Source organism: Oncorhynchus mykiss, chromosome 22 (genome assembly GCF_057628025.1).
Source record: "Oncorhynchus mykiss isolate SJ-2025 chromosome 22, ASM5762802v1, whole genome shotgun sequence".
Lineage (NCBI taxonomy): Eukaryota > Metazoa > Chordata > Actinopteri > Salmoniformes > Salmonidae > Oncorhynchus > Oncorhynchus mykiss.
In genome coordinates, this window is record NC_143043.1 from 6,669,303 (window position 1) to 6,688,163 (window position 18,861).

Here is an 18,861-nt window from a genome sequence, read left to right on the forward strand (position 1 = left end):
TGTAATCCTGGACTATTGGACCACCATTTTATTACGTTTGCAATCGTAACAAATAATCTGCTCAGACCCCAACCAAGGAGCATCAAAAGTCGTGCTATAAATTCTCAGACAACCCAAAAATTCCTTGATGCCCTTCCAGACACCCTCTGTCTACCCAAGGACGTCAGAGGACAAAAATCAGTTAACCACCTAACTGAGGAACTCAATTTAACCTTGCGCAATACCCTAGATGCAGTTGCACCCCTAAAATCTAAAAACATTTGTCATAAGAAACTAGCTCTCTGGTATACAGAAAATACCCGAGCTCTGAAGCAAGCTTCCAGAAAATTGGAACGGAAATGGCGCCACACCAAACTGGAAATCTTCCGACTAGCTTGGAAAGACAGTACCGTGCAGTATCAAAGAGCCCTCACTGCTGTTTGATCATCCTATTTTTCCAACATAATTGAGGAAAATAAGAAAAATCCAATATTTATTTTTGATTCTGTTGCAAAACTAACTAAAAAGCAGCATTCCCCAAGAGAGGATGGCTTTCACTTCAGCAGTAATAAATTCATGAACTTCTTTGAGGAAAAGATTATGATCGTTAGAAAGCAAATTACGGACTTCTCTTTAAATCTGCATATTCCTCCAAAGCTCAGTTGTCCCGAGTCTGCACAACTCTGCCAGGACCTAGGATCAAGAGACACACTCAAGTGTTTTAGTACTATATCTCTTGATACAATGATGAAAATAATCGTGTCCTCTAAACCTTCAAGCTGCAAACTGGACCCTATTCCAACTAAACTACTGAAAGAGCTGCTTCCTGTGCTTGGCCCTCCTATGTTGAACATTATAAATGGCTCTCTATCCACCGGATGTGTACCAAACTCACTAAAAGTGGCAGTAATAAAGCCTCTCTTGAAAAAGCCAAACCTTGACCCAGAAAATATTAAAAGCTATCGGCCTATATCAAATCTCCCATTCCTCTCAAAAGTTTCTGAAAAAGTTGTTGCGCAGCAGCTCACTTCCTTCCTGAAGACGAACAATGTATATAAAATGCTTCAGTCTGGTCATAGACCCCATAATAGCACTAAGACTGCACTTGTGAAGGTGGTAAATTACCTTTTAATGGCATCAAACCAAGGCTCTGCATCTGTCCTCGTGCTCCTAGACCTTAGTGCTGCTTTTGATACCCTCGATCACCACATTCTTTTGTAGAGATTGGAAACCCAAATTGGTCTACACGGACAAGTTCTGGCCTGGTTTAAATCGTATCTGTCGGAAAGATATCAGTTTGTCTCTGTGAATGGTTTGTCCTCTGACAAATCAACTGTAAATTCCGGTGGTCCTCAAGGTTCCGTTTTAGGACCACTATTGTTTTCACTATATATTTTACCTCTTGGGGATGTCATTCGAAAACATAATGTTAACTTTCACTGCTATGCAGATGACACACAGCTCTACATGTCAATGAAACATGGTGAAACCCCAAAATTGCACTCGCTGGAAGCCTGTGTTTCAGACATAAGGAAGTGGATGGCTGCAAACGTTCTACTTTTAAACTCGGACAAAACAGAGATGCTTGTTCTAGGTCCAAAGAAACAAAGAGATCTTCTGTTGAATCTGACAATTAATCTTGACGGTTGTACAGTTGTCTCAAATAAAACTGAAGGACCTCGGCATTACTCTGGGACCTGATCTCTCTTTTGACGAACATATCAAGACTGCTTCAGCAATTTTTCCATTTACGTAACATTCAAAAAATCAGAAATGTTCTGTCCAAAAATGATGCAGAAAATTGTATCCATGCTTTTGTTACTTCTAGGTTAGACTACTGCAGACTTTCCGGCTACCCGGATGAAGCACTAAATAAACTTAAGTTAGTGCTAAATACGACTCCTAGAATCCTGACTAGATCATATTACTCCAGTACTAGCCTCCCTACACTGGCTTCCTGTTAAGGCAAGGGCTGATTTCAAGGTTTTACTGCTAACCTACAAAGCATTACATGGGCTTGTTCCTACCTATCTTTCCGATTTGGTCCTGCCGTACATACCTACATGTACGCTACGGTCACAAGACGAAGGCCTCCTAATTGTCCTTAGAATTTCTAAGCAAGCAGTTGGAGGCAGGGTTTTCTCCTATAGAGCTAATTTTTTATGGAATGGTCTGCCTACCGATGTGAGAGACGCAGACTAGGTCTCAACCTTTAAGTCTTTATTGAAGACTCATCTCTTCAGTGGGTCATATGATTGAGTGTAGTCTGGCCCAAGAGGGTGAATGTGAACAGAAAGGCATTGGAGCAACGAACCGCCCTTGCTGTCTCTGCCTGGCCTGTTCCCCTCTCTCCACTGGGATTCTAACCCTATTACAGGGGCTGAGTAACTGGCTTACTGGTGCTCTTCCATGCCGTCCCTAGGAGGGGTGCGTCACTTGAGTGGGTTGAGTCACTGACATGATCTTCCTGTCTGGGTTGGCGCCCACACTTGGGTTGTGCCGTGGCGGAGATCTTTGTGGGCTATACTCGGCCTTGTCTCAGGATGGTAAATTGGTGGTTGAAGATATCCCTCTAGTGGTGTGGGGGCTGTGCTTTGGCAAAGTGGGTGAGGTTAAATCCTGCCTGTTTGGCCCTGTCTGGGGGTATCATCGGATGGGGCTACAGTGTGTCCTGACCCCTCCTGTCTCAGCCTCCGATATTTATGCTGCAGTAGTTTATGTGTCCGGGGGCTAGGGTCAGTCTGTTATAATATCTGGAGTACTTCTCCTGTCTTATCCAGTGTCCTTAGTGAATTTAAGTATGCTCTCTCTAATTCAACTGTTCTGCCTGCAGCTATGGAACCCTGACCTTTTCACTGTGATTACTATTATTTTACCATACTAGTCATTTATGAACATTTGAACATCTCGGCCATGTTCTATTATAATCTCCACCTGGCACAGCCAGAAGACTGGCCACCCCTCATAGCCTGGTTCCTCTCTAGGTTTCTTCCTAGGTTTTGGCCTTTCTAGGGAGTTTATCCTAGCCACCGTGCTTCTACACCTTCATTGCTTGCGGTTTGGGGTTTTAGGCTGGGTTTCTGTACAGCACTTTGATATATCAGCTGATGTAAGAAGGGCTATACAACATTTGACATTTGATATACCACATGGGAAAGTGTCCTCCAATCGCTATTTAAGGGCATGTATTTTTTCCCGCTGCCCATGTTTCGATACAGTTGCATGATAATGGTCCATTCCAAATCTAAATAAATTTCACACATACAGTGGGGCAAAAAAGTATTTAGTCAGCCACCAATTGTGCAAGTTCTCCCATGTAAAAAGATGAGAGGCCTGTAATTTTCATCATAGGTACATTTCAACTATGACAGACAAAATGAGAAAAAAAATCCAGAAAATCACATTGTAGGGTTTTCAATGAATTTATTTGCAAATTATGGTGGAAAATTAGTATTTGGTCACCTACAAACAAGCAAGATTTCTGGCTCTCACAGACCTGTAACTTCTTCTTTACGAGGCTCCTCTGTCCTCCACTTGTTACCTGTATTAACGGCACCTGTTTGAACTTGTTATCAGTATAAAAGACACCTGTCCACAACCTTAAACAGTCACACTCCAAACTCCACTATGGCCAAGACCAAAGAGCTCTCAAAGGACACCAGAAACAAAATTGTAGACCTGCACCAGGCTGGGAAGACTGAATCAATAGGTAAGCAGCTTGGTTTGAAGAAATCAACTGTGGGAGCAATTATTAGGAAATGGAAGACATACAAGACCACTGATAATCTCCCTCGATCTGGGGTTCCACGCAAGATCTCACCCCGTGGGGTCAAAATGATCACAAGAACGGTGAGCAAAAATCCCAGAACCACACGGGGGGACCTAGTAAATGACCTGCAGAGAGCTGGGACCAAAGTAACAAAGCCTACCATCAGTAACACACTACGCCGCCAGGGACTCAAATCCTGCAGTGCCAGACGTGTTCCCCTGCTTAAGCCAGTACATGTCCAGGCCCGTCTGAAGTTTGCTAGAGAGCATTTGGATGATCCAGAAAAAGATTGGGAGAATGTCATATGGTCAGATGAAACCAAAATATAACTTTTTGGTAAAAACTCAACCCGTCGTGTTTGGAGGACAAAGAATGCTGAGTTGCATCCAAAGAACACCATACCTACTGTGAAGCATGGGGGTAGAAACATCATGCTTTGGGGCTGTTTTTCTGCAAGGGGACCAGGACGACTGATCCGTGTAAAGGAAAGAATGGGGCCATTTATCGTGAGATTTTGATTGAAAACCTATTTCCATCAGCAAGGGCATTGAAGATGAAACGTGGCTGGGTCTTTCAGCATGACAATGATCCCAAACACACCGCCCGGGCAACGAAGGAGTGGCTTCGTAAGAAGCATTTCAAGGTCCTGGAGTGGCCTAGCCAGTCTCCAGATCTCCACCCCATAGAAATCTTTGGAGGGAGTTGAAAGTCTGTGTTGCCCAGCAACAGCCCCAAACTTTTGTTATTGACCAAATACTTATTTTCCACCATAATTTGCAAATAAATTCATTAATAATCCTTCAATGTGATTTTCTTCATTTTTTTTTCTCATTTTGTCTGTCATAGTTGAAGTGTACCTATGATGAAAATTACAGGCCTCTCTCATCTTTTTAAGTGGGAGAACTTGCACAATTGGTGGCTGACTAAATACTTTTTTGCCCCACTGTCTATTATTTAGTACATGTTAATTAAGACAAGATTAAATCAGGATTAGTCTGATGGGTGGCAATATTAGTGTATCACATGTGAATCATATATTAATCAAATTAAATAAAATTTGTCACATGCGCCGAATACAAAAGCCATTACAGTGCAATGCTTACTTACAAGCCCTTAACTAACAATGCAGTTTAAGAAAAATACCTAAACATGTGCTGGGGCACTGGTTAGTTGAGGTAATATGTACATGTAGGTAGTCATTAAAGTGACCATCCACAGATAATAACATCAGAGAGTATCAGAGGTGTAAAAGAGGGAGGGGGGGCAATGCAAAATGTCTGGGTAGCAATTTGATTAGATGTTCAGGAGTCTTATGGCTTGGGGATAGAAGCTGTTTAGAAGCCTCTTAGACCTAGACTTGGTGCTCCGGTATTGCCTGCCGTGCGGTAGCAGAGAGAACAGTCTATGACTAGGGTTGCTGGAGTCTTTGACAATTTTTTGGGTTTTTCCTCTGACACCGCCTCTTATAGAGGTCCTGGATGGCAAGAAGCTTGGCCCCAGTAATGTACTGGGCCGTACGCACTACCCTCTGTACTGCCTTGCCGTCAGAGGCCGAGCAGTTGCCATACCAGGCAGTGATTCAACCCGTCAGGATGATCTCAATGGTGCAGCTGTAGAACCTTTTGAGGATCTGAGGACCCATGCCAAATCTTTTCAGTCTCCTGAGGGGGAATAGGTTTTGTCGTAACCGCTTCACGACTGTCTATGTGCGCTTGTGTAACCGATGTGAAATGGCTAGCTAGTTAGCGGTGGTGCACGCCAATAGCGTTTCAATCGGGTGACGTCACTACCTCTGAGACCTAAAGTAGTTATTCCCCTTGCTCTGCAAGTGCCGCGGCATTTGTGGAGCGATGGCTAATGATGCTTCGTGGGTGTCAGTTGTGTGCAGAGGGTCCCTGGGTCGAGCCCAGGTAGGGGCGAGGAGAGGGATGGAAGCTATACTGTTACATTGGTGCTGTGACCCGGATCACTGGTTGCTGTGGAAAAAGGAGGAGGTCGAAAGGGGGGTGAGTGTAACCAATGTGAAATGGCTAGCTAGTTAGCAGTGGTGCGTGCTAATAGTGTTTCAATTGGATGATGTCACTACCTCTGAGACCTGGCACGATGGGTAACGATGCTTTATGGGTGTCAGTTGGTGTGTGCAGAGGGTCCCTGGTTCAAGTTCAGGTAGGGGCGAGGAGAGGGACGGTAGCTATACTGTTACACTTGGACCATGTTAGTTTGTTGGTGATGTTGACGCCAAGGAACTTGAAGCTCTCAACCTGCTCCACCACAGCCCCATCGATGAGAATGGGGGAGTGCTCGGTCCTCCTTTTCCTGTAGTGCACAATCATCTCCATTGTCTTGATCACGTTGAGGGAGAGGTCATTTTCCTTGTACCACACGGTCAGGTCTCTGACCTCGTCCCTAAAGGCTGTCTCATCATTGTTGGTGAAACTTAATGATGGTGTTGGAGTTGTGCCTGGCCATGCAGTCATGAGTGAACAGAGAGTACAGGAGCGCACTGAGCACGCACCCCTGAAAGGCCCCTGTGTTGAGGATTAGCATGGCGGATGTGCTGTTACCTACCCTTACCACCTGGGGGTTGTCCAGGATCCAGTTGCAGAGGGAGGTGTTTTATCCAAACGAGGTTCGATGCCATACAACACTCCTTCCGTGGCCTCCATCTGCTCTTAAACGAGAGTAAAACCAAATGCATGCTTTTCAACCGTTCGCTGCCCGCACCTGCTCGCCCCACTAGCATCACTATCCTGGACGGTTCTGACCTAGAATATGTGGGCAATTACAAATACCTAGGTGTCTGGTTCGACTGTAAACTCTCCTTCCAGACTCATATTAAATCTCCAATCCAAAATCAAATCTAGAATCGGCTTTCTATTTCGCAACAAAGCCTCCTTCACTCATGCCGCCAAACATACCCTAGTTAAACTGACTATCCTACCAATCCTCGACTTCGGCGATGTCATCTACAAAATAGCTTCCAATACTCTACTCAGCAAACTGGATGCAGTCTATCACAGTGCCATCCATTTTGTTACCAAATACCCTTATACCACCCACCACAGCGACCTGTATGCTCTAGTCAGCTGGCCCTCACTATATATTCGTCGCCAGATCCACTGGCTCCAGATCATCTATAAGTCTATGCTAGGTAAAGCGCTACCTTATCTCAGCTCACTGGTCACGATAATAACACCCATCATTGGCACACGCTCCAGCAGGTATTTCTCACTGGTTTATCCCCAAAGCCAACACCTCCTATGGCTGCCTTTCCTTCCAGTTCTCTGCTGCCAGTGACTGGAACGAACTGCAAAAATCACTGAAGCTGGAGAGTTATATTTCCCTCACTAACTTTAAACATCAGCTATCTGAGCAGCTAACCAATTGCCGAAGCTGTACATACAGTGGGGAGAACAAGTATTTGATACACTGACGATTTTGCAGGTTTTCCTACTTACAAAGCATGTCGAGGTCTGTAATATTTATCATAGGTACACTTCAACTGTGAGAGACAAAAAAATGATTTTTAAGTAATTAATTTTAATTGTATTGCATGACATAAGTATTTGATACATCAGAAAAGCAGAACTTAATATTTGGTACAGAAACCTTTGTTTGCAATTACTGAGATCATACCTATGATACAAATTACAGATCTCTACATGCTTTGTAAGTAGGAAAACCTGCAAAATCAGCAGTGTATCAACTACTTGTTCTCCCCACTGTTCTCCCCACAGTAAATATCCCACCCAATCTACCTACCTCATCCAATAATGTTTTTATTTACTTTTCTGCTCTTTTGCACACGAGTATCTCTACTTGCACATCATCATGTTGATCTGCTAAATTGTAATTAATTTGGCTACTATGGCCTATTTATTGCCTACCTCCTCACACCATTTGCACACACTGTATATAGACTCTTTTTTTCTATTGTGTCATTGACTGTACGCTTGTTTATTCCACGTGTAACTGTGTTGTTTGTGTCGCATTGCTTTGCTTTATCTTGACCAGGTCACAGTTGTAAATGAGAACTTGTTCTCAACTAGCTTACCTGGTTAAGTAAAGGTGAAATAAAAATGTAATTAAATAAAAATCCCAGGGTCCTTAGCTTAGTGATAAGCTTTGAGGGCACTATGGCGTTGAATGTTTGAGCTGTAGTCAATAAATAGCATTCTCACATAGGTGTTCCTTTTGTCCAGGTGTGAAAGGGCAGTGTGGAGTGCAATAGAGATAGCATCATCTGTGGATCTGTTGGGGCGGTATGCAAATCGGAGTGGGTCTAGGGTTTCTGTGATAATGGTGTTGATGTGAGCCATGACCAGCCTTTCAAAGCACTTCATGGCCACAGACGTGAGTGCTATTGGTCAGTAGTCATTTAGGCAGGTTACCTTAGTGTTCTTGGGCACAGGGACTATGGTGGTCTGCTTGAAACATGTTGGTATTACAGACTCGGACAGGGAGAGGTTGAAAATGTCAGTAAAGACACTTGCCAGTTGGTCAGCGCATGCTCGGCGTACATGTCCTGGTAATCCGTCTGAATGTTGATCCTCCCGGGTGGCGCAGTGGCAAACCCTAGAACAAAACTAACAAAGCGAGAAACGAACAGTTCTGTAAGGTAACTAAACTATACAGAAGACAACTACCCACACACCCAGGTGAGAAAAAGGCTACCTAAGTATGATTCTCAATCAGAGACAACGATAGACAGCTGCCTCTGATTGAGAACCACACACGCCAAACACAAAGAAATAGAAAACATAGAAATAAAGAAACTAGAATGCCCACCCTAGTCACACCCTGGCCTAACCAAATTAGAGCATAAAAGTCTCTCTATGACCAGAGCGTGAAAGTCCGACTCATTAAAGAAAAGCTATTTTCGATCATACGAGACGGTAGCAGCAACAATATGTACAAAATACGTCACAATCAATTTGAAAAAACAAACAAAATTGCATGGTGGGTTAAGCGTCAATAAAACAGCAGCCATCCGCTCCGACGCCATCACTTGTGAACAAATAAAGCCTTTTTTGCAACTTTTTCGACTCATAGTCACACTCCTCATGTGGCCTAGCCCATATGCCTACATGTTTTAATAAGGTTTGTATCGCAACTAAAGTGGCTAAATAATTTCTTAAAATTAAGCACATTAATCCACTTTACAAGGTGTGTAGAGCCGAACAGGGTGTGAGTTTCAGGTTTGGGGAAGATCATTTTCACCATAAAAATGCACCTGTTCGGCTCTGATCTGTTGCGTCAGCCACATTGCGTAAAAAAGTTGTATTTGTATTCATTTCTTATCTATCGCATCCCAAAACTGTCCCAGACTATGTTTGGAATATTTCTTGCTCGCACAGAATAGAATAGGTCGACATTTGTACTATGGGGGATAGTATGACATCGGCTAGTGCTTTTGCTGTTCGTTAGGCCTACTCATCTTGTTTGCTGAGGAATAGTAAATGTGGACATTTCTTCCAATATCTTCAATATGCACCTTGGAATTGGATAAGGATGCGCATAGTTGCACATCCTGTGTCTTTTGTCACTTGTAGCCTGTGAGAAAGACCCTGATGCAGCGGGAATGCTGCTGTGAAATTCTAGGCATTATCAAGTGCTTGTCAAATTGTGAATGAGTGACTGATATAGTGTGTACAGCCTGCACACAAAAAAACAAAGCAGAGCTCATGCCTTTCATGCAACTTTTTTCAAATCATCATTAGAGTCACATCATGCAGCCTTACAATGTATTAAAAGTCAAAACATGTAGCCCAATGTTTGTAGAACAACTAAAGTTACATTAATAACTCTAAATGAAGCACATAGGAATAGCTATTTCTTTGTTAACCAAACAACACAGAACAGCGGCATGTGCGAAATTCCCTCAAATCGTTTGGAGAAAATATCCTTTCTATTTTATTCAGCTTTGTTCAATTGTATTCTTCATACTATAAAATAATACCACGGAATTCTAAGCAAATCTTGTCTGCTAAATGAACTAGTGAAGCCCACAGCCATATGACATAGCCAGATCAGGACCTAACATAAGGACCACTCATAGTATGCTATTCTGCTGAATTGTTTTATTTATTTTTATTTATTTAACCTGGCAAGTCAGTTAAGAACAAATTCTTGTTTACAATGACCTGGACGACGCTGGGCCAATTGTGTGCCGCCCTATGGGACTCCCAATCACGACTGGATCTGATACAGCCTGGATTCAAACCAGGGACTGCAGGGATGCCTCTTGCACTGAGAAGCAGTGCCTTAGACCACTGCTCCACTCAGGAGCCCCAAAAAATGTATAACATTTTCTTCACATCATGCATCTTCAGACCTATCTAAAATACATAATGCATTTATTGTGATGGTGTAGGCTATATTACATGGATATATTAGACTTTTTAAAATGTAGATGTTTCAAAGGTCAGCATCAGTAGGCTATGTGTGCTCAATGTGTTTATGTTAATTAACGGTAAATTAAGTGGCCGCCACAGCCCTAATAATGCACGAGTCAGATTTAGGTAATTTAACATCTCTTATGCAGGCAATGGGACAATGGTCACTGAAGTCATTAGCAAATATCCCATAGGTTGTACATTTGTTAGTGGCAGAAGAGTATATTTTTCAGAGTGTTTAAAGTCGAGACGAGTTGGTTTAGTTATCAGCTGAGTTGGATTTAGCTCTGTACAAATATCTTTCAGCCTATCAGATACTGGCATCAACCAATCCAGATTAAGATCACCCACTAAGAATAATTTGTATTTAGCATAGTTAAATAGCAGGTCCGACCATTTGCTAAGAGCACATAAGGAGGCTGAGCAAGGGCGATAAACTCCCACTGACGTTAGTTGGGCATTATTACGAAGGCCCACATTTAAGACTAGACATTCAAATTGCTTGGGGACAGATGTGGTAATACACACAGCAACATTCAAGTTGTTCTTTCCCCCCTTCTGCCAGCTCTGTCAGATATATAAACATGATATCCATTCAGAAACACATCAGAGTCTGGCACACACTGATGATTCAGTGTGTATAGGCACAGTCCTCCCTTTCATCTAATCTGGTCATTTGGCCTTAACTTCATACCTGTTATTGCAATTGAAAATTCCCATTATTTCCCAATCCTTTTAATATGCATGTGTATAGCTAAGCTAGTAAACATTACAGTTACCAATATGCCATCTCCTTGCTGTTGTATTGCATCAGTCATCTGTGAAAGCCATTGGATGTTCTGATATTTTATCTGTCGATGTTCATAGCATGATACAGTAACAGTTGCCAATGTACCTTTATCCTGCTATTGTATTGTATCAGTAGTATGCATATCGCTAGCTGACATTAGTTGCCAATGTACCATTATCCTGCTATTGTATTGTATCAGTAGTATGCATATCGCTAGCTGACATTAGTTGCCAATGTACCATTTCTCTGCCCGTGCGATGTATGAGCCAGAGAGCTGCCCCAGATGCATACATTTCCCATAATGAGGCAGGTGGCCTCGACAGACGGCTCGGTTGTGTGGGTGACACCCAATACACGGCAGCTCTGGGCATCTGACTGACAGACACTGCCAGTCCTGTTTGTGTGTGTGTGTGTGTGTGTGTGTGTGTGTGTGTGTGTGTGTGTGTGTGTGTGTGTGTGTGTGTGTGTGTGTGTGTGTGTGTGTGTGTGTGTGTGTGTGTGTGTGTCTGCCTGTCTGTCTGTCTGTCTGTCTGTCTGTCTGTCTGTCTGTCTGGTGTTTGTCTACCCAATGCTTCTCTATGGGCTATGGGTAAACTCCTCCGTTCCACAGTAATTTCATATAAAGATAGCTGAAGGACATTAATTGAGCTGCTGCTGCTTTAACTGGGTAAAATACACTGTAATTAAAAGTGTATAAATAATTGATAATATATTTTTCTGTAATTGGTTCCTCGTTATCACTGTGCGGGCTGAATACTAATTAAGGCAGGGAGTTAATTATCATTCCACTATGAGGTAATGATGCTCTCCATAGAGACTGTGTAAAACCAGGGGCCTCCCAAACATAGCCATTATAGACCAATAGGTAACAAGGTCAGATTCTAAAAAGACAGAGGAAAAAGACAAAGAGAAATAGAAATGGGCAGAACTTTACTCGGAGTAATGCGAAGACTCCCCTGCAAGCGTACTAATTGGGAGTGTTTAGCGAACAGGCATGGGAGGCGGTAAATGGCCAGGAAGAAGCCAGGGGCTCTGTAGGAACTATTAGCATTTATTCTCAATAGCCTGATGGTGTAGACTCAAAATGGAGGTTTTATCACTGAAATGGTTACTGGCGGTTACCAACTAACTACATTACCATATATTTATCAACTAGATTTTACTTTTTCGGATAAACTATTATTGGCTGCTTGAATATAAATGTCACAGATAGCATTCTTATCTGAGGACATTCAGTAAGTACATACTGTAGTATAAATATTGTTGCACCTAACCCAGGGGTGCACAACATACTTGTCAAGGATGCCAGTTTCAGATATTGATTTTATTTACAGGGCCAGAGAATGGTTTGTTATTTATGTGCAGATAAGGTGTCTATCCAAACATCTTGACATGCTTATACTTCAGACCAAGTGACTGTAGTAAGATAGAAGTTTTAATAAGCACAATCCATTCTTCGGCATCGGTGTCCCTTCCACGGAACGGTTGAGCCTACGTAGGCTAATGCGATTAGCATGAGGTTGTAAGTAACAAGAAAATGTCCCATATCTGATATCGGCAGAAAGCTTAAATTCTTGTTCATCTAACTGCACTGTCCAATTTACAGTAGCTATTACAGTGAAATAACACAATGCTATTGTTTGAAGAGAGTGCACAATTTTGAACATGAAAAGTTATTAATAAACAAATTAGGCACATTTGGGCAGTCTTGATACAACATTTTGAACAGAAATACAATGGTTCATTGTAAGACAATGGCAATTTTTCATAATCACCTTAGTCAATTTATTAGAATAATCATTGCAGACTTAAACTAAAAGTACATACAGTGCATTGGCATCACACATGTAAGCATGCAAGCAAGTTTTACCCACTTATGTAAGCAAGTCTGAATGGTGTGTAGAAAGCCAATCCGGGCAATCATCCCTCTGTTTATGTGGCAGTTATCTTTCTGCGTTCCTGAAGACACTCCAATCCCGACTGTATGCTGATTGTTTTCAACTATGGGCATCTGCATTGTGTTGCTCCCACAGTAGTGAACAACGCTATTTTGTTTTTTTAATGTATTGTTTTTCAGTCTTTGACCAGCTCCATCCCTGGTGTCCCCCCGTTGTTTTCTGCATGTTTAATGCATTTGTCGCTCAGGTGGGGAGTGACTGGGATGGCAATGCCTTTTAGTAGAGGAGAAATTCACTCTCTTCCAACTGTGGCGTGGGGTGTAACTGAAATTGACATGTCTCTCGATACATGCAGGAGGTATGTTATTGGAAGAGACGTATTTTATTCTCCAGCCTTTAATCACACACACACTCACTCGTGGTCGGGCAGACTCATCAGCCCTTTCTATTGTGTGTGTGTGTGTGTGTGTGTGTGTGTGTGTGTGTGTGTGTGTGTGTGTGTGTGTGTGTGTGTGTGTGTGTGTGTGTGTGTGTGTGTGTGTGTGTGTGTGTAATAAATAAACTAAAAGACAAATCGATCAAGCTCTAAAGTTTGGTAGAAAACTGGGGAAAGTTAACTTTTATGGGCTCACCACGATACAAACTCCCAACGTGAAGATATAGGGGTGTCAATATGTACAATTGAATCATTTAATAGCAGTTCTATAAACCAAACATCCTTCGAGAAAATACAGAGTTGAAACGTTTAAGGGGTTGAGGAGCATTTATCATCAAACTTTCCCGAACTATTCAACAATTCCATATTTTCTACTTCATGAAGAAAATACACTTCAAATAACTGACTCGATACTTTCAGAAACCTATATTCAGTGTTCGCCTACTTTATGAACCAATAGTTAGTAGGTCAACTCATTGATCCATCTTCCATAAAGCACACACCCAGGCTCGGGCCTCTTTTCCTAGGCAATGAGCATGGTGAGAGTGCCCTGGGCCCTGGAGCTCCAGCCAACCCTGCTAACATCTGGACCAAGGCCTGGTAAGCCTTTGGGGAGCAGGCAGAGATACAGGTGAGAAAGGCAGGAAATGAGAGCACAGTTGAGCTGGAAGAGCAAAACAACCTGTATGTGCCTGAGTGTGTTACAGTACGTGCTAGTGCATTTGAACGGAGCTTCACCTACCCTCTCGCTATACGCATTGGCTTCAAACAGGACCTGCTCTGTGAATCTGGCCTGACCTGGGTTAGTGTGAACACGTTTTGACCTGGCTTGATGAGTTTGAATGTGGTCCTGTGTTTGAACACAGCACAGTCTGGACGAGGGCCTGAGCTGCCCCACCCCTCTCTCTCTCTGTCACTTTCTCTTGCTCTCTCTCACTCTCTCTCTCTCTCTCTCTCTCTCTCTCTCTCTCTCTCTTTCTCTCTTTCTCTCAGCTGGAGCCTGCATGCCTGATGAGGAGTGCCAGGTTGGGCAGAGACTTAGATGCTGATACAGGAGAAACTAGCTCCCTGGCTTTAATGAGTGTACACACAGGCATTTCCACTGTGCGGCTATTAGGCGCCAAAAATGCAGACAAAACTATTTGAAAGTGAATTTTAGATTTCCGGTCATGGCGCTTTGCCTGGGAGTGGCAGCCATGCCGGGGCCTAGAGGCACACACACCTCGCTGTCTCAGCTCCGGGTACCCCTCTCACTTGCACATGGCATGATCAAAAGAGACCAACGGCTGCCGACCATTATGCCAATGACACTTTGAGTAAGAGTCCGGAGAGTGCCGCGACATGACAGCCATTAGAGCTTGAAAGTGGGACTTTAAAGGGGGGCTGAGGGATGACTGTCAGTGGGGAATCAAAGAGAGAAAGTGAAATCTTCATAATATATCACACCAAAGAAGAAGAAGAGCTCTGTCTCTGTCTCTTGGTCTCCGCTACACACACAGAAAAAGTTTCATGCAAACTAGCTCCGCCACTCGATGCTCACGTCCAAAAAAACATGAATCGGCCAGGAACAAAGGAGTTCAGAGCAAGCGAGTCTGTAAATGAAAGAGTCCAGAAGCGGGATGGGCCATTGAGCAGGGTGGTGATAGATAGATCATTAGGGACTGGACTGGGTTGCAGTCAGAGGTATAAGGACTATGCTAGCTTGCTAACAACTCTACCATCGCTGCTCTGTGTTAGACTCTGGGTCTAAAATGAGCTGACAATGGGGTGGAACTGTTAGAACCCGAATGGCAGCGCAATTATATGACATTCCTAGTGAAGGCTACAAAGGGAAAGATTCCAACCAATCTTTGACTTCAAAAGCAGCAGAAAGTGTTTTTCGTTACTCTGGCTCCCAAAACACCTATTTCAAATCAATGACTCAAGGATTAAAGGGGCAGTGCAGTTAAAAATGTGTTTTCCTGTTTTTTCTTAATGATATTTCTACACTATTAGGTTGAAATAACACTCTGAAATTGTGAAAATTATGATAATGCACTTTTTGTATGGGAGCTGTTTGAAAGACATGCCTGGAATTTCAGCCTGTGTGGGTGGGAGGTCATTTTGGCCCGCAGCATAACATTACCTGACGATCTGATTATAATAAACTACCTGATTATAATAATAGACTACTAGTTTTGGTTCTGGTCCCGCCCAAAAGCAAGAGAGATTGTGCAGTAGGGCTGCCTTTGCACTGTATTCCATCCAATCACTTCATCTGATCTATATTGTCTTTTTCATGTTTGTGTTTTCTTTGATTGTACAAAACAAAATGCTCAAATTGACAATTTGAAGATTATGTGTCACTAGGCATTAGAGCTAAAACGAACCGGCTTGTGATTGAACTTGTAGCTACCAACCTGCCAGCCAGAAGAAAGAGAGGGTAGATATGATTATTATTATTAGCTAGCTAGATATATCATTAGGTGTGTATCTGTGATATGATTCCTAAAAAAATGTAAGCCTTCTAGCTGTTGAATGCAAGAATGAATGCATAAACCTTAAGATAGATCTAATGACTTGTGAAAGCTCAGGCTGGAGGTCTAGTTGGTTTGACTTTGCTATAGGCATATATGATCATATCATTTCAGTTAGGGACTATCAGATATGAAATTATGTTCTGTTTTCTCAAATTTGAGAGTGAAAACCTTACAAAATGTAACTTTGTCTCCTTGCCAACAGGTTGATAACTTAGCTATACAATTCCCTTCCATTCATGATCCCCTTTCTTATGCTTTATCTCCATCCCCAGCAAACACAGCTGAAAACTAAACTAATTGCATTCTAAACTGAAGATCATGATTAGGGGATTATTAGAGTCAGGTGTGTTAGCTGGGGAAAAACTGTGACACCAATCAGGCCCTCGAGGCCTGGAGTTGCCCACCTCTATGCTAAAGGGTCACCGCTGAGGAAGGTCTGCAGGATGAGGAAGACCATGGTGATGAGGAAGACCAATTCTTGGAGGAAGATGCTTTTGATGAGGAGCTACTTGGTGGAGACTAGGAAAAAGAGTATGAGACTCACACACACACACACACACACACACACACACACACTTTACCCTGGTCTCCTGAAACGTATTGTGGCTCGCATGTCATATTACAGGGGATAGAGACAAAAGCCATACCTGTACCATTACACTGGGTCCACTTAGTGTCAGCCTTGGTATCAGGACGTTTCCGTGTTGGTGTCTACGCTGCCAGTAAAAGGAGTCACATTGCTACTAGGGAATGATATTGCTGGTGGTAACGTCACTCCTGTGTTAGAGGTAGTAGACAACCCAGAAATCAGAATTGCAGATGAGAAATTGGTTCAAGCATTTCCACATGTTTTTCCTGCTTGTGTGTTAACGAGGGCACAATCTCGCAAGCTAGGAGATGTGGGGGATTTGGCTAGTTCCATTTTTGAGAATGTTGAGGTAGAAGACAATGCACCGAGTATTCCTTCTGCAATGCCGACAGTTTTTACCCCCCTAAAAACTAAAGCAGTGGAAAGTGAAATCGCGCCCCAATTACATGACATTATTTTGTCTGTCAAAAGGGAGACACCAGTCTTTGCAAGTGTTTTGCTTTGGTAATTTCCACTGAGGAAGCTAAAACTAAGGAGACTGTCTACTTTATGGAAGCAGGAGTTTTGATGTGGAAATGGGAAGCTCATTACACCGTTAATGACTGGAGTGAAGTGTGTCAAGTGGTTGTTTCTACACCGTTCTGACAGCAGGTGCTGTCACTCGCCCGGACATTTGGGGATCACAAAGACTTGTGATCTGGTCTGATGGGAAATACACAATGTCTTTAACACATTTGAGAAAAGTTTTGAAATGAAGTTGGATCCCTGATCAGTCTAGATTACTTTAGGGAGACCAAACATAGAGAAGAACTTCACTAGTGCCTTCACCACAGTCTTAGCCGTTACAGTACGGAGAGGAATAGCCTCTGGGTATTGAGTAGCACTACATATTATTGTTAGTAAGAACTGGTTACCTGACCTGGTCAAGGGAGAATCAAGGGGCTCTCGGACGCTGGCATGAGACGCTGAAGGCAATGCTACGCAAGTATTGCATGGATACCAGTACCGATTGGGATGAGGGGGTGCCCTTTGTCCTATTTGCTATTAGGAAAACGATACAAGAGTCCTTAGGGTTCAGCCCTGCTGACCTTGTGTTTGGACACACCCCACGGGGTCCGCTGAAAGTTTTGAAGGAGCATATCTTATCTCCTACACCCAGTAGCTCCCATAAAAAATGTGTTAGATTATGTCAGTAAGATGCGGGAGAGACTGCACGCCGCATGTGCGTTAGCCCAAAAGTCTCTCTCCTCTTCGCAAAAACGCATGAAGTTGCATTATGACAAAAAGGCTGTTGGCCGTTCTTTTGCACCAGGGGATCAAGTTTTAGTTTTGTTGCCAATCCCTGGCTCATCTCTGTCAGCACGTTTTTCTGGACCATATCTGGTGGAAAAGAAACTCAGTGACACCAATTATGTGATAAAGACCCCAGATCGAAGGCGTTCTTCCCGTGTGTGTCATGTTAACATGCTGAAAACATATTATGTGCGTGATTCTCCCAACAGTTCCTCAGGAAAGCCGGTCCAGCCCGCCGTCTCCAGTGTGGCTGCGGTGGTGCTGAAGCTTGGCTGGGACCTAGAGGAGGATAAGGAGGACGGGTTGGAGTTACGCCACACTTTACAGCAGTGTGAACGCCTATGTAATTACCCTCTCAAACGGAACATTTGGATAACGATCAAACTAAGGATCTTATCCTATTGATAAACAGTTTTCTCAATGTGTTTCAGGAAGTTCCAAGTCGCACGTCCATCTTGGAACATGACTTGGATGTGGGGAACGCTGCTCCTATACGTCAGCATCCGTACCGGGTTAATGCTAAGAAAAGGGAGGTAAAGAAAAGTGAGGTAGCTTATTTATTACAGAATGACATGGCAAAACCCAGTAACAGCTCCTGGAGTTCCACATGTATTCTTGTTCCTAAGCCTGACGGTACGTCCCGCTTATGTACAGACTTTCGTCGCGTAAATGCAGTTACAAAGTTGGATTATTTTCCTCTGCTTCGCTTAGATGACTGCATTAGTAATTAGTAAGTTAGATTTGCTAAAAGGTTGTTGGCAGTTGCCTCTGACCTCTCGCGCTCCGGACATCTCGGCTTTTGTTACGCCTGATAACTTTGTACAATACACTGTGATGCCCTTTGGCATGTGTAATGCACCTGCTCCTTTTCAGCGGCTAGTTACAGTGCCTTGCGAAAGTATTCGGCCCCCTTGAACTTTGCAACCTTTTGCCACATTTCAGGCTTCAAACATAAAGATATAAAACTGTATTTTTTTGTGAAGAATCAACAACAAGTGGGACACAATCATGAAGTGGAACGACATTTATTGGATATTTCAAACTTTTTTAACAAATCAAAAACTGAACAATTGGGCGTGCAAAATTATTCAGCCCCCTTAAGTTAATACTTTGTAGCACCACCTTTTGCTGCGATTACAGCTGTAAGTCGCTTGGGGTATGTCTCTATCAGTTTTGCACATCGAGAGACTGAA

The 18,861-nt window shown here is 43.0% G+C and overlaps 1 pseudogene; it reads left to right on the forward strand.

Moving 5' to 3' along the window:
* Positions 1-13,803: 13,803 nt before the first annotated feature.
* On the forward strand, positions 13,804-18,299 carry LOC149972772 (uncharacterized; annotated as a pseudogene).
* Positions 18,300-18,861: the final 562 nt, after the last annotated feature.